The following is a 15463-nucleotide window of genomic DNA, read 5'->3' as shown; positions in this document are numbered from 1 at the left end:
ACTTTCTATTAGGTGCTCATATCTAGACTTTTAATAACCTGATCTAGAACTTCACTCAGAATCCTGATCAAGTTTATCAGTCTTTCTTTGCACAAACTACACACCTCATTCTGTTTAGGAAAATTGCATTTAAATTTGATCTTCTCCCATCTTCCTGACATACTTTCATTTCTCAGGATTCTTCAAAAACTAACACCTTGGTAATTTCCTTCTAAACTACTCCTACTGCCATGAAATATAATTCTTACATGCCAGGAGACAGAAAAAAAAATAAAGAAATGGAACCATTTCAACTAGTCTAGTAAGTAAGCAGAAAGAAGTAAGAAATAAAAAGGGATTATTAAGATTCATTTCTAAGAGAGGTTTAGCTATGTTAAGAAAATACATCAAGTCATTTATTAAAAAGACAGAAATTATTTCAGTGCCAGTCTCCTTTATATAGGCACCCACTAGATTTTGTTTTATATTATTTTACTATCATTTGAAGGTAACTAGAATTACAAACATCAGCTTCTCTGAATAATCACTATGAAGTCTTCCAAAAGAAAAGCAAGGGCTATATTCCTAGTCTAAATTTTTGGATATCTTTCCAGTTAAATGTCAAAACAGTAGCTTCCTTTGGGATAACTATTCTTCTTTATTCTACTGAAGAGTCTTTTTAGTGGTTTGTTCCAAATAATTATATATCATGCTTGACTTTCCTTTCACATACTGTGAAAATTTTTATTTTCTTGTTCTCTATGGTAACAGCTAAGTTACTTCAAGCCTGTTTCTTTTCTTCTCTCAGATATGTATCTATTTTCCTGGAGGTGGAAGTGGGGAATCTGCAAATACACAAAGGCAGAGAAACTATACACAGTTTAGATAAACAGAAACTTCTATCCCCTCCACATTTCATCCACAAGTCACCTCGCTCTTTTCTGAAACCACACACATATGCACACCCTGGGACTTTCCAGGTGCTGTTCATTCCACACAGAATGCCTCCTCCTCTCATTCTGACTAGTGTTCCTCATACATCCTTCCCTGTCAATTCAAAAATCCACCCTCATCATGATGCTTTCCCTAATCAGACAGAATCAAGTGTTCTTGCCTGAGTTAGGGGATAGTTTCCCACTATTAATTGTTTAGAGTATGCAGTTGTAGCATTATGTTTGATTAAAAAAAAACCTTCATAATTTTCCCATTTATACTAGCTACAGAATTATTACTTTTCATCAGGTTACATAACTTTGTAATCACGATCTGCTGGTATCCTTCCTTTCCTGACATTTTGCCACAAGTTGATGCTCCTAGAACAGCAAGGAACCCCAGGGCTAGCTGATTTTTAAAAACACCAGGATCTGGCAGACAGCTAAGCAGGGAAGTATTTTTGTTCCTCCCTTTCTCCTATCTTTGGTTGGCTTTTCACCCATAAAACAGGTCCCATAAATATCCTAAGGGGCAGTCGACTGCTGTCCCAATAAGTCTGTCATGTGACCTGGAGAGGAGGAAGGCTGACGGAGAAGGCAGCAAAGCCATGGCTCTGGGGTAAGGTTGACTGCTGATGGCCAGCCCGCAGCCTATCATGTGTGACACTATTACGTTAGTCCTTTTGCTCAAATTATTTTTTTCTGAATATATTTAGAAAACTGTCATGTTCATCAACTTTTACTTTTATCAGGAAAGAATATTTATTTAGGGATCTATCTGGCTGGTGTCGGTGATATTTGATAACATTCACAAAATAGCTTGTTTATTGTCATTATCTCATTTTTTCCAACCATTAACTCCTCAGGGAGGGACAACATCTATTCTTGCAAGAGAAATAGCTACGGGCTTCTTGTTGGTTTTCTCCAGGCTTTAGACTCCTGGGAGATCAGCAACCCCTTCGCCCCATTCTTTTGGATTCCCTAGATTTTTAGGTAGAAATTTAACAGAAAATAGTATTGTAATGCTGAAATGTTAATTAGATAACAGAATACTGTGAAAGATTAAAATGAGACTAAAAGGAGGAAGTGAAAAAGGAAAAGAAACAAGGAAGACTTAGAAAAGATTTCAAAGACCTTTAAAACTACTAATAAACGATCTCCTCAGAGAGATAAAATTCTATAATAAATATTAAAATTATTCTGCTCTCAAGTACTTAGCTTATTTACTATTAAAATATTAATGATGTGCTTTCTTAGATTGAAACTAACTTAAATTTCAGGCATTTAGATTTAGAGTTCAAGTCACAGCTTGTTAAAATGTGGGAGGTATTAATTCTGTAATGTTCTTGCAACTATGTTCCAAAGCTCTAGAATGTACTGCTATATGGGCCAATTAATAGCCAAATTTCATAATGTATGTCAGCACTATAAACAATTAGTGTGGGGAAAAAATGATTCCCTTTTTGCTGATAAAACAACATTGAACACTGAACAAACATTCATGGAAGGGCTACTAGGTCCCAGGCTCTGAGGCTGGGAAGAGGATGGGGAAGGCGGTGGGAAGGATGGATGGGTGAGGATGCAAAAGAGGAGAGGGGGAGTAAGAAAATTAACAAAGCCGGGTACTTGCTTTCAAAAGGGACTCACAGTCCCATGCGGGATGCAAGGGGAGGTGGAGGAAAGGGAAAGTACTGTTGGTGTGCTGACAGCTGTATACTTGACAATACAAATAGGTAGCCTCCATTTTTCCAGTTGCAAAGCCACTCTTCTATAAATCCAGAATCCATGATTTTCCTGCACAGACTCAACTGAGGAGTAAGGGGATCAGTTAGCTATGCTCTTTGTTGTTTCGCCTTAGGACCTATAATACTCCTACTTCCAAATCAAAAAGTAGATCAACTCCAAGTGTAAAAACAGGTTTAATTTGCTGCTGCTTAAAAAGCTTTTTTAGCTCAAGAGTTCTTTGCACTTCTCAGGAAGCGTCACAACTCATAAGGCTGATAATGTCAAGAATGTGGGACTCACGGGGCGCCTGGGTGGCTCAGTTGGTTAAGCGACTGCCTTCGGCTCAGGTCATGATCCTAGAGTCCCGGGATCGAGTCCCACATCGGGCTCCTTGCCCAGCAGAGAGTTGCTTCTCCCTCTGACCCTCTTCCCTCTCGTGCTCTCTCTCTCTCATTCTCTCTCTCTCAAATAAATAAGGTCTTAAAAAAAAAAAAAAGAATGTGGGACTCAGCCTGGAAATGGAGTTTCATCCCAGCTCCATCACTTAGAAGCTGTAAGGCCTTGAGTGCATCCCCTCAACTTCTCTAGCTTCAGAGGAAAGCATGCACAAAGCTCTTTATGTACTATAAAGGTATAAGTGAAGATCGGTTGATGATACTATTGCTCCCTATGATAAGGCAATGAAACTAGGTTTATATCAAGACCATTCACCAAAATCACACACTATACCAGCAATAGGAAAAGACAAAGAGGAACTCAATTTTCACTTTTTAATTAGGCTGTCCCTCTTGAACTGAGCTCTAATCCACAGTGAAACTTTGTCCTGTGAATAACAGTCCAGCTTCACTTTCTGTCACACCTTTCACACCTAGCATTGCTAAAATACAACATGTACTCCAGCCCCTCCATGACTGTGCAAAGGTCCTTCTGTTGGTCTTAGTATCCTAAATCTGGCACTTTGGTTACCTCCCTGGAGTAACATTTACTTTATTGTACTATAATGACTGCCCCCTCAATAGGCTGGGAACTCCCTAAAGACAGAGATCATGCATTATTAATCTTTGTACCCCTGGCAGACTACCTAGTAAAGATGTACATGGTTTATTGAGTGAATGAATGAATGAATGCACGTATATAAACTATAATTTTTGCCCAAAAAGAACAGAACTGCGACATACTCCAACTATGTGTTTATGTGGGTTAACCCAAAGCACTATTACTCTCGATATATTTTGTAACAGCTTTATTGAGATACAATTCAGATTCGTATCAGAAAGTTGTACAAATCAGTGCTTTCTAGTATACTCAGTTATGCGATTTGATAGTGGTGACGCACATTTTCATTACCTAAAAAAAATAATCTTCCCCATTAGCAGTCATTCCTCATCACCCCCCCAACCTTCTAGCAACCCCCAACCTACTTTTCTGTCTCCACGGATTTTTAATTAATTTCTTGTTACACAATATACATAGCATCAAATATTAGAATGCATCCCTCCGCATGACTGAAAAGAAATAAAACCCGAGGCAGCTTTGATTTGGTATTCAGGTAGAGAATCAGTCTCCTTGCTCTGTGACCTTGGACAAGTTGTTGAACTGGATTTCTTTTCTTCGTAAGATGAAGAAGTTTAGACGGTGTGTGAGGGCGCCTTCAGGTTAAAAAATAAACCAGCAAAAACAAAAAACAAAAGAAACCCACTGGCTATAATCCAATACTCCACCCTAGGTAGCCCTTCCTGGGCTTTCTTATTAATAAATGTCTTTCTATCATTAAGATTTCACACCAGAACTGCGGCAGCCCGCTGCCCTCCCCGCGAAGGGCCCTACAGAAGATGTTTCCTCTTTTTCTTCTTGGCCGTTTAGTGATTTCTGGGCTGGCCGAGGAGAGAGAAACTGCAGAGCCCAGGAGCGGAGGCTCAGCGCGCGCCGTACCCGCAGGAAGCCTCGCCCAGCCCGGGACCCCACCCTCCCGCGGAGCCCCTGGAGAGAGCCGGCCGCGGCGCGCGCCACCAGCGCGGGAGGGGCGCGGCGCGCGGGGGCGGAGCCAGCGACTTCCGCAGCCAATCCTGGCGGCGGCGCGTCCCGGGGGCCCGCGGCTCGCCGGGCGCGCAGGGGGCGGGGCTCCGCTTGACAGTGGCGGTCGCCGGGCAGCAGAGTCGGGGCTCAGCGAGTGGAGCGCAGCTCAGGCAGCGCGAGCTGCACAGGCGGCGGCGGCGGTGGTGGCACCCGATCTCCGCTGGATCCGGCTCTCGGCTCAGCGAAGTAGCCCCTCGCAGCGGCGGCGGAGGCGTGCGGGCGATGCTGTGGGTCTCCTCGGGCGCCGGTGTCCTGGCCTCTTCCTAAAGGTACCCAGCCCCGCTCTCCCCCTCGTCCGGGGCACCGCAGCGCCCGGCAAGTGGCTTTTGTGAAGCTCTAGGCTCCCCAGACCGGGTGGTGGGCTGGGAGCGGGGTGGGTGGGGCTGGGCGGGGCTGCGCTGTCTGGGCCGCTTTCCCCGTGAGGAAGAGGGTGGGGGCAGAGGGAAGCGGGGTGGGGGGAGGAAGGCTGTCTCCGGGCAGCAGCTGGCTGCATCCCCATCCTCCATCCTCCTCCTGTCTCCATGTGGTTTGAAAGAGGTTTTGTTCCAGGAGAAAGTTTGATGCTGAGACTTGAGGAGACAGACTCGGGGGTCCCTGAGGCCCGCACCTTTAAAGAGAGTCAGAGCACCCTGTTGAGGACGTCTGTGTTCTGAATATGGGCATGCAGGAACCCATGCCACTTTTCTGACCCAAGCAGCATTCCTGACACAGGCCCTTTCTTGAGGAAATTTCTCTGTGGGAATCCCCCTTAGGGAGGGGCTTTCGGATACAGGGCATCCAGAGCCCCTACCTTATGGCTTTGGCTTGAAAAGAGTGCAGCAGGTAGTCAGTATCCCCCACGTTCTCTCCCCCTAGAACGGGGCGCCACCAATATCTATGCTCTAAGAGCTTCAAAAATTTAAGTCGGCCTTCTAATTAAAGATCCCCAAACACCAATGTGTCCAAGGTGCCAATGATTACTTCTGTCAAATCTTGAATACTTTCTTATTGCCATATGCTTCCAATCAACTTTCCTTGAGTGCTGGGCGGGTGCTGTGGAGCACAGGAAAGGGAGGAGAAGTTATAGCCCTGCTCTTAGGATGGGAGGTGGGAACAAAGAATACAGAACATGTGTACCCACTTGAAGATAGGAGAAAGTTCTAACCTTCAAAATAAGGTGGGTTAGGTGGGGATTATTTGCTTTACAAAACTTCCTCCAATGCAAAGAAATGATTAGAGTTAGAACTGAGTTTTACACAAGATTGTGGGAACAGGCCTATGGTAAAATGGCTCAGAGTAGAGGTGGTAACATGTCGATATCCCGTGGACTTGAAATTAGCAGATTTCAACAAATATATGTAGATTCTGTTTAATTCTAATCAACCTTTCTGATCATATACGTGGATTATCAAGTTTACTTTATTCATTTCTAAACAAGACATACTCATACCGTAAGACAATTTCATAATACCAATTTTTGTGCTCTGGAGACACCCTTAGCCAAGGACATGGACATCCTGTTCTGATCCATAAGAGTTACCTCCACACCACGAAACATAACTTCTCTAAGATCATTTACACCATAAAGAGAAGGCAACTCCCTTAGTGGTGACACAACAGTGTCCAAATATTGAGCACATACTATATGCCAGATATATCACTAAGTTTTTACATAAATTGTGACTTTAAATCTCATACTCGACCTGATGAGATATTATTACTCACCCTGTTTCAGAGACAAAAGAGATTATGTAATTTTCCAAGATTATATATCAGGTAAGTGATAGAGGTGGGATTTGAACCTGGATCTGTTTGATTCGCTGCCCATGCTCTTTACCACTACCCTACGCTATCTCCCAGCCTCTCTTGAGAGAGAGTTCCCATATTATAATGTAGTGGGAAGTCAAAATATGGCAAATACTATATCTCCTGGCCTCCTGGATTCAAACAGTTTTATAGACTATTTCTCCCTCTGGAAACCTAACACTGTATGCCTGTGCCCAACAAGTATTCCCCTCACCAAAGGGCAACCTCAGGAACTCTCCAGATTCCCCCTAACCCCAGTCCCCAGCATGTAAATCAGATGGAAATCTCCAGACATATAAACTTCTTGTCCTTTCAGAGAAGTTGGTTCTGGAAGACAGGTAACCAAGTGTTTCCCTCACTGCCACTTAAGGAGCAATCTCTACTCTCTCAGTCATCCAAGTCTGTTTTAGCTCTGCACATATAAGTACACACCACCAGTTGGCAGCAACACATCCCCTGCAGTGTTCACACTGGCACATTCATCTTCCTGTACCAACTGTCAGAGAATTCCTGACACAGGCCAGCCTACTTAAAAGGAAAAACTGAATCAAGGTTGCTGGGGACAGTGGTATTAGACCAGGGAATTCCTGGATTCTCCACTAATGACCAGAAAGGAAATTAACATAGGCCCCAGGAGCAGGAAGCAGGCCTTCTCCATGGTGTGAAATGCCACGTATAATGGAGTAGCCCGTTGTCAACGCTGCTGAAGGTATGTTTACCGCATAGAAACCTATTTACCTGTTATCTTAGCGATGGGTGTGGCCACACACCTACTCATTTTTACACTAACACAGTTGTCACTGGCTGAATGATATCAAAAACTGATGTCACAGTTGTGAAACAGTAAGTTTTGAAGCTGTGTCTAAAAAATTGTGTGTGTTATAATTGACAGCCATTGTTTTATCATTTCTCCTCCCTAGGGGGGTGTGTGTGTGTTCTCTCCCTTGGTATAGTTTTCAACTCTCTCTGGTTCCAAAATGATTTGAAGTACCAAGCCTAAAGAGAAATAGATGCATTTTTGAGCTGAGGCCATATGCTGCTTGGAAACATATCCGTGTAGTTGGCATTTTGCTCATGTTACTCTAGTGCTAAGAACCTCAAAGTCCCGTATGCATGCTTTGGGATTTCAAATGGACCCTCCTGTCTAATTATTTCACTCCTTCCCCTGCAGCAGTCGGAAGGTTTGAGTTTAGAATACAGCCCTAGCACCTCCCCTTTAAATTCTCTAAACCGCCAAAAACTGTAGCAGCGCTAATTAAAGTTGGGAAAGTAGAACATGAGGTTTGCTCATTGTCACACTCTTGGAGGAGAATGGGAAATGTACCAAAAACATTGTTGGGGAAAAGGAGTGATGTAGACTTCTTTAAAATGACTAGTGATCTACAAATCTATACCAAATTGATACTGCACAGTTTGCCTAAAGTTGGGTTTGTGCAGATACCTCATTAACTTAAAACTGTCCAGTATCAACAAACTTCTACTCTATTCTATTCTATTTGTAACACTTCTCATTAACTAGCTATCCATTTTTATTTCCATATTTCATCAAATCTAAAATGGCATGAGTTATAAGAAATAACATTTTTATGTTACACAAGAAGACAAAATACTGCCAGTTATTACATGCATGCCACCTTAACAGTCGTCTTCCATGACACTGTGAATCAGTCACACTGCTCTCTCATTGCTTTCAAGCCTCCATCTCTTCCGTAGGTTTTGGTACTTTTTCCCGCTCATTCCTTCGTTAGTGTTGCTTCCCTAAGCAAAGTGTGATAGGCAATGGGTTTGCATATATCTCAGTAACACACTGTAACAGATTCCGCTTCTGTGTCTTTCTTTTTTCAATCTGGTAAAGCATTTGGATCTTGCTTTGCAAGGTAATATGGGAATGCCAAACAAAGACAAATGTTTCCCTTAGTAATATAACATTTATGCCCCACTGCTCTATTTCTGTGCCGTGGTGCATACACAGGAACATCTTCTTTCAGTGCCAAATCATAGTGGAATCTTTTTGAACACCATTTAAATGGCAATTAAACAGAACACATGCAATGCCAACAATGCCCATAATTTAGAAGTGATAACGAAATGAATAGCTGTGACCAAATTTATGCATGTGCAGAGAAATGACAATGGTGCTGTGACAACAGCCAAGTTATCAGCAGTTTTAAGATACCATCAATATTAAGACACATCCTGATTTCAGAGATGTTAAAATGTGGGGAAAAAAATGAACCATATCGATGAAATATGCTAAACTGTGCCTACTTCATTTCATCAACCCTGTTGATTCATTCATTCATACAGTCACTCATTTTGTTAGACCAAGCTCCAGGGGGGGAAGAACTTTTTCCATCTTGTTCTTTACTATATGCTAGCCACTTAGGGATTGTCCATGACACATAGTTAATCTGCTCAATAAATAAGTATCTGTAGAACGAGTGAATGAATATCCTCCCATGGAAGTCATGGAGACACGTCAAGTAGTTCACTACTCTCCTGCTGGTTAGAAAATGTATTCTTAAAATTGTTACATTGACAGAAATGCCAGACATAGAAAAAGGGTATAGGCCAGCATTGTCCTTGATTTTATTTACAGACCCCTATTCAAAATATTCCATGCCATTACAAAAACTAGTTCAGGATAGAAGAAACTCCATTGTAGCTTTCATTAATCTTTGACCACTGAAAGAATTTATAACAACTTAATACTTTGATTCTTTCATATGATCCCAAATCATAAATTGCTTGAATTTTGTGCTTAATTCAATTTCATGTACTTGTCCTATTGGATATTTGACAGTAATCAGAATTAATAGGCACATGCTTTTCCTTCAGTAGGCTCTTCTGAAACAGAAATTCAGTGCCGGTGATCTTGTCTGGATGTGCATATCTGAAAGAATATATATATTTATATACATGCACACACTTTAAGGCCTTGCCTTACAGTCTACTTTTTAACCCCCCAAAAAGGCCATCTTGACATTTTGACAAAGAAAAAGATGAAAAGGAAGGAGGAAAGGCTTGATAGACAATACAGACCTCCGTCTGTCAGTGCTTCTGCTTCCTTATTGCTTCCTAGTCGAGCAGAATGTACTTCGAGGCCAAACAGGAAGCTATATGAAGATGTGACAGAAGGAATGGCAGGGAAGCTTAGCTTAGCAGCAAGCTATGAAGCAGTCCTGAGGATCCAAAGTGAATAATTGGCATTGCCCAAATAACCCCACAGTCAATGAATGTGATAGCCAGACCCGCAAAGATACGCCCCAATTCCAGTTAGGTGAAACATGGGACCTCCGAAACACATATGTAACCAACTAAGGTCACTTGTGGGCTTCTAATATACATTCAGTCAGCTTGCTTAGGGAAGAATAAATGGCGTGTGTCTCTCCCCGTGCACAGGCAAAGCGGCGTGTGCTGTGAAGAGACCTGGCAGATAGATCAGAGCTGTCTCTTTCACATAACAGAAAATAATTACTAATTCAGTTTTTTGGGCTGTATACTAAAGGAACGTATGTATAATCACTTTTATTAAGTATTGTTAACATGGGCCAGACAGATGACAAATGACAAAAATAAAGATTTTATTTATTTATTTACTTATTTATTTAGAGAGCTTGCACACACTTTCACGTGAGTGGGGGAGGGGCAGAGGGAGAGAGAAAATTTCAAGCAGACTCCACACTGAGCATGGAGCCAACCCAAGGCTTGAACTCATGACCCTGAGATTACGATGTGAGTCGAACTCAAGAGTCAGATGCTTAACCACCTGAGCTGCCCAAGCTCCTCAGAGACAAAAATTTAAAACTTGTTTTTACTGAACACACAGGGTGGGACGAAAGAAAAACAGAATAATGTTAGCTGCCAATTCTATGATTATGTGGGATGTGTTTAATCACGTATGGTAAGACATACAGACATGGAAATGACTGTCATAAAGGAAGGAATTTATTGTGCTCACAGATTCCTAGAAACAGGAGGCACATAAGTCACGCAGGGCCACATGGAGGTGGAGGGAGTAAGGAGTGAATGTGGGCAAGAGACGCAGGAGAGGCAGGGCAAGCCAGGTTTAGGGCTAGTTTCAGAGTGCTCTGGGGCATAGAGGCTGTCCCTAGTTGTCTGGTATCTGACCCTGGGGTGATTAGGGCACGTGGACAGGAGCGCTGAGTGTGAGGGTGGGGAGGATGGGCTCTGGATTGATTGGTTTGCTTATGAAAGGCACACTGGAAGGCAAATTATTTATCTCTAAGAATTAGCTCACCCTGTGAGAGGTAGTGCCTGCAGGATCATCAAGAGCCCAAGATGTCAAAACATCAGAATACAGGAAATAAAAGACATGGTTAATATATGGGGATTTTTAAAATAGTCCAGTAATGAATTAGCCCCATGTACACATGGAGCATTCAGCCAAATGTGCAGAAATGCCTCGCTCCGGATCTGACACATGGTACTCACCCAGTAAACATTAATTACATCTGAGTTGTGGTACCAGATGGTCCAGCCACACTCACAGTCAGCCTTTACTGCATATTGCAGTCAGGTGTGCAATGTTCATCTTGAGAAAAAGAAAAAAAAATGAGGAACCACACTATGTAAAGGATCCCCAGATGAAAGATGAACCACCCAGGATGAAGAGGAGGCAAAACTGTTAAGTTGTTAAAAACATAAATGAACTCTTAAGCAAATACACCTTTAAATCTAAGATCTTAAAATCTATAAGGTAATTATATGTTTGGGGTAATTCCTTAGTCACTGTGCATTTGGAATATCAGTAAAAGTCAGGAAACGTGAAAATTGCAGGCAACTATATAGAAAGGTTGTTTCTGAGTAAAATTGGAGTTGCAAAGTGAATTGTGTATTGTAGATGTGCTCGGGAGTACACTTCTAAATGTGAGTTACTCAAAATAGTATCAAACAGGGGCGCCTGGGTGGCCCAGTTGTTAAGCGTCTTGCCTTCGGCTCAGGTCATGATCCCAGGGTCCTGGGATCCAGCCCCACATCGGGCTCTCTGCTCAGCGGGAAGCCGGCTTCTCCCTCTTCCACTCCCCCTGCTTGTGTTCCCTCTCTCGCTGTCTCTCTCTCTGTCATAAATAAATAAAATCTTAAAACATACTATTGGTGTAGTGACAGGTCTAGGCACAGAATGGTTAAAATATACCTGTACTTTCCAGATGCTGATGGAGGGTGGCGATGAGTGGGATGGATGTGGGGTTAGACTCAAGCCATTACTTTTTAAAAAAAATGTTACTGAAGTATAGTTGACACACATGTTACATTAGTTTTAGGTAAGTCTGACAAGTCTATACATTATGCCATGCTTACCACAATGTACCTACCATCTGTCACCATATAACACTATTACAATACATTATATTCCCTGTGCTGTAACTTTCATCCCTGTGATTTATTCCTTCCACAACTGGAAGCTTGTACCGCCCCCTCCCCTTCACCCATTTTGCTCATCTTCCTGCTCCCCTTTCCTCTGGCAACCGTTAGTTTGTTCTCTGTATTTATGGGTCTGTTTCTGCTTTTTTGTCTGATTGGTTTTTTTTAGATTTCACAAATAATTGAAATCATATGGTATTTGTCTTTCTCTGACTTATTTCATTTAGCATAATGCCCTCAAGGCCCATTCATGTTGTAGTAGATGGAAAGATCTCATTCCTTCTTATGGCTGAAGTGTATACACACACAAACACACATACATCAATCACATCTTCTTTATCCATTCACCTCAATGGACACTTGAGTTGTTTCCATATTCAAGACATTGCTTTATATGATGAATGGCAGGAGTGCAGGAGGGCAGAAGTGTTAGGGCTCACAGCTAAGTAAATTAGATGAGTTGTTGCCATGGTCAACCTCATGATTTCTCCTTATGTGGTTGGTTAATAATTGTAAGGTCTTTAAAGTCCAGTGACTTTTCCTTAGAATCTTGACCATGCATGTTAAGAAATAATAATGAAAACATAAGCGGGAGCTCCATCTAATACTATTAGAAGGGTAATTTCTTCAGTGAAAACTCTGAGACTGCCTTCTGCTTATAGTTCTTTCCATTTGTGGATTTACACTCATCTCCGTAGCATTGTGTAAGAGCTTATCTGTGTTGATGGAAATTGTAGGGATGTTTTTCCTGGAGCACAGCTGCTCCCCCATTGTGTTTCCAAACTGACATCATAACTCTTTAATTAAAGTAGCAATATTAGCCTAAATTGGACAATGAAAGATTTTCTGTCTGGTTTATGTTGCTGACCTAGATTTGACGTTGGTCAGGACACTCTTTGGGTTTATCCATACCAGTGAAGAAATGTCTTTTAACCTAATACATGTTTTGGAAATCTAGGCTTTTATGTCCTTTTGAACTCTGATTTCATACACAGTTTAGGCCCATGTGAAAATGGAGTATTCAGTCAAATGAGATAATGCACAGAAACCTTAAATCATCAAAAAAACCGTGATGAACAATTACATCTACACAAGTGCTGCATGTTGCTTTCAACATTAGTGATACTCATGAGTCCTTTGCTTCCTGGAGCCCTTTCTTTGTGTTGATGCATATTAAGTGAGACCCCATAATGGGAAGGTGAGGTGAGAGGGGCAGCCTTCCTGGAGCTATTCTATGTATTTGCATTCTATTTTAGCTTTAACCTTTATGAACTTGAATTGCACTCTTTTGGGGGTGGAGTGGAAAGAGGCATATTCTTGCTTATCTTGTCAGCCCTAGAGCCTAGAAAAGTAGCTATAAATGATAGGCGCTTAATAAATATTTGCTGATTTAAAATGTTTAGTTGACACAGGAATTCCTACCCTTTGGCTCAAAGATTCTTATTAATTATGAAATAAAAATCTCACATAATACTTTACAATTTGATAGTTAAATCATCAATAATGAAGTATCAAAAACATGAAAAGTGAAATTTTAACAAATAGAAGTCATGAAGATGAGTTTGGCTTAACAAATTAAGAAATCTATTACAAATGGGGGGCACCTCGGTAGCTCATTTGGTTAAGCATCCAAGCTGAAATTGCTCAAGTCCTGATCTCAGGGTATTGAGATCAAGCCCTGTGTCAGGCTCCACGCTGGGTGTGGAGCCTGCTTAAGATTCTCTCTCTCCCTCTCTCTCTGCCCCTCCCCATTCCCTCTCAAAAAAAAAAAAAAGGGCAATAACAACAAAAACCTATTACAAATGACCATTATTAAAATTCTATGATATTGGATTGAAAACTAGACGACAAAAAACGTGTAGAAATTCCAGACTTTTATTTAGATTACCTAGGGAATTAATGTAAGACACAAACAAGTAATACCACTTTGACGAAAAGGTCAATTGCTTAATGGAGCATGCTAGAACAATAGAATAACAGTTTGAAGAAGAGAAAACAGTAGAAAAAGAATAAACATATTTTGGTCATAACCAAATACAGGTTTCCCCTGCTATCGAAATTAGAGTGTTCCTGTGAAACTTTTTGTAAGCCAAGAGGGTGTAAAGAGAAAAAGCAATTACCATTTTGTAAAAGTAAAAATCTTCTTCAGATTTCTTTTGGTTGGTGAAAACAAGTACTGATGTAGGCCTTTTGTAAAAGCTAAGTGATGTAAAGCAAACTTTTGGATAGCAGAGGAAACCTGTGTTGTAATAAATTTCAGATAAGCCATAGCACAAAATGTTGTAGGAAAAAAAAAAAAGAAATACGATATGCATATGATGGATACTTGTCATTAAGTATTTGTCCAGACCCACAGAACATACAGTCAAGAGTGAACCATAATGTAAACTGTAGACTTTGGGTGATTATGATGTGTCCATATTGGTTCATCAGTTGTAACAAATGCACCACTCTGATGGGGGATGTTGATAATGGGGGAGCCTATACATGTGTGGGGACAGGGCTATATGCAAAATCTCTTACCTTTCCCTCAGTTTTGCTGTGAACTTAAAACTGCTCTAAAAAATGCAGTCTTAATACAAAAGAAAAGGAAAGGAAGGGAGGGAAGGAAGGAAAGGAAAGAGGGAAGGAGGAAGGAAGGGAGGGGAAACAAGAAAAGTAATGTATTTATCCCAGGGCTTAAGGCCATGAAGATGTTCAAGTCATCTTACAAAGACAGATGCTTTGGAATATGGAAAACTGAAAAACATTTAAATAAGGAAATATAATAAAAAGTTCTAAAAGGTAAAATGACAGAATGAGAAAGAGCACGGCAACTTATCTAAAATATGTAAAGCTGGCTCAGTCGGAAGAGCATGTGACTTGATCTCCAGGTCAAGCCCCACGTTGGGGGTCGATATTACTTAAATAAATAAATAAAAATAAACTTAAAAAAATAAATATGTAACAAGTTTACATGAATATGGGATATGTGGCATGACTACTCAGATTCTGGTGCATGGGGTTGAGGGAAATGAGCAAACATTTTGGACACTGAAATACAAATGTTAGATCATCACATGATAATGTCCAGGGCATAAAACAAACAGATTAATTGCTACCGCTTAAAGGTGTAGTTTGTGCTTTGACAAAAATCAAAAGTGATTTGGAAATTTGGAAGTCTGTGTCTACTGACTTCATTTTCATTTGTTGAACTAGTAAAACAAAAAAAAATAATAATCCTTGAACCACCACTAAAGAAGTTAGATCATAGGGATTTTATTCAGAAACCACTTAAGACAGAATTACGTATAAGGATTTTCTTCTCTTACTTAGATGTTTTTCCAAACAGTAGAAACAAATCCAACAGAAGACTTCAGTGTGAACACTTACAGACTCTAACAGCACATTAGACAGTGTCTCCACTGTAGTTCTATCTCTTAAAAGCACACTTATCTGAAACAGCACTGAAGATTTTGAAATTTGATCTCATTTATCCAAAACAGTACTTAAAGTTTTGAAATTTGGTCTCAATCCTCACAAAATATTCACTTCAGCAGTTTTTCTTATTTCTATAGAAACTGCTGGTAGAAACTCTGTGA

The 15463-nt window shown here is 40.9% G+C and overlaps 1 protein-coding gene across 3 annotated transcripts in view; it reads left to right on the top strand.

The window, feature by feature from the left end:
• Window positions 1–4763: 4763 nt before the first annotated feature.
• FRY (FRY microtubule binding protein) overlaps window positions 4764–15463 on the top strand; it is a 447087-nt gene continuing 436387 nt past the window's right edge. For all 3 annotated transcript variants that reach the window (XM_027589569.2, XM_027589564.2, XM_027589566.2), the window contains exon 1: window positions 4764–4981. The gene's annotated coding sequence lies outside the window, so the exon portion shown is untranslated. The remainder of the gene's footprint in view (window positions 4982–15463) is intronic.

Source organism: Zalophus californianus, chromosome 3 (assembly GCF_009762305.2).
Source record: "Zalophus californianus isolate mZalCal1 chromosome 3, mZalCal1.pri.v2, whole genome shotgun sequence".
Lineage (NCBI taxonomy): Eukaryota > Metazoa > Chordata > Mammalia > Carnivora > Otariidae > Zalophus > Zalophus californianus.
The sequence above is the reverse complement of the archived record's forward strand: the minus strand, read 5'-3'. Positions and strand labels throughout refer to the sequence as shown.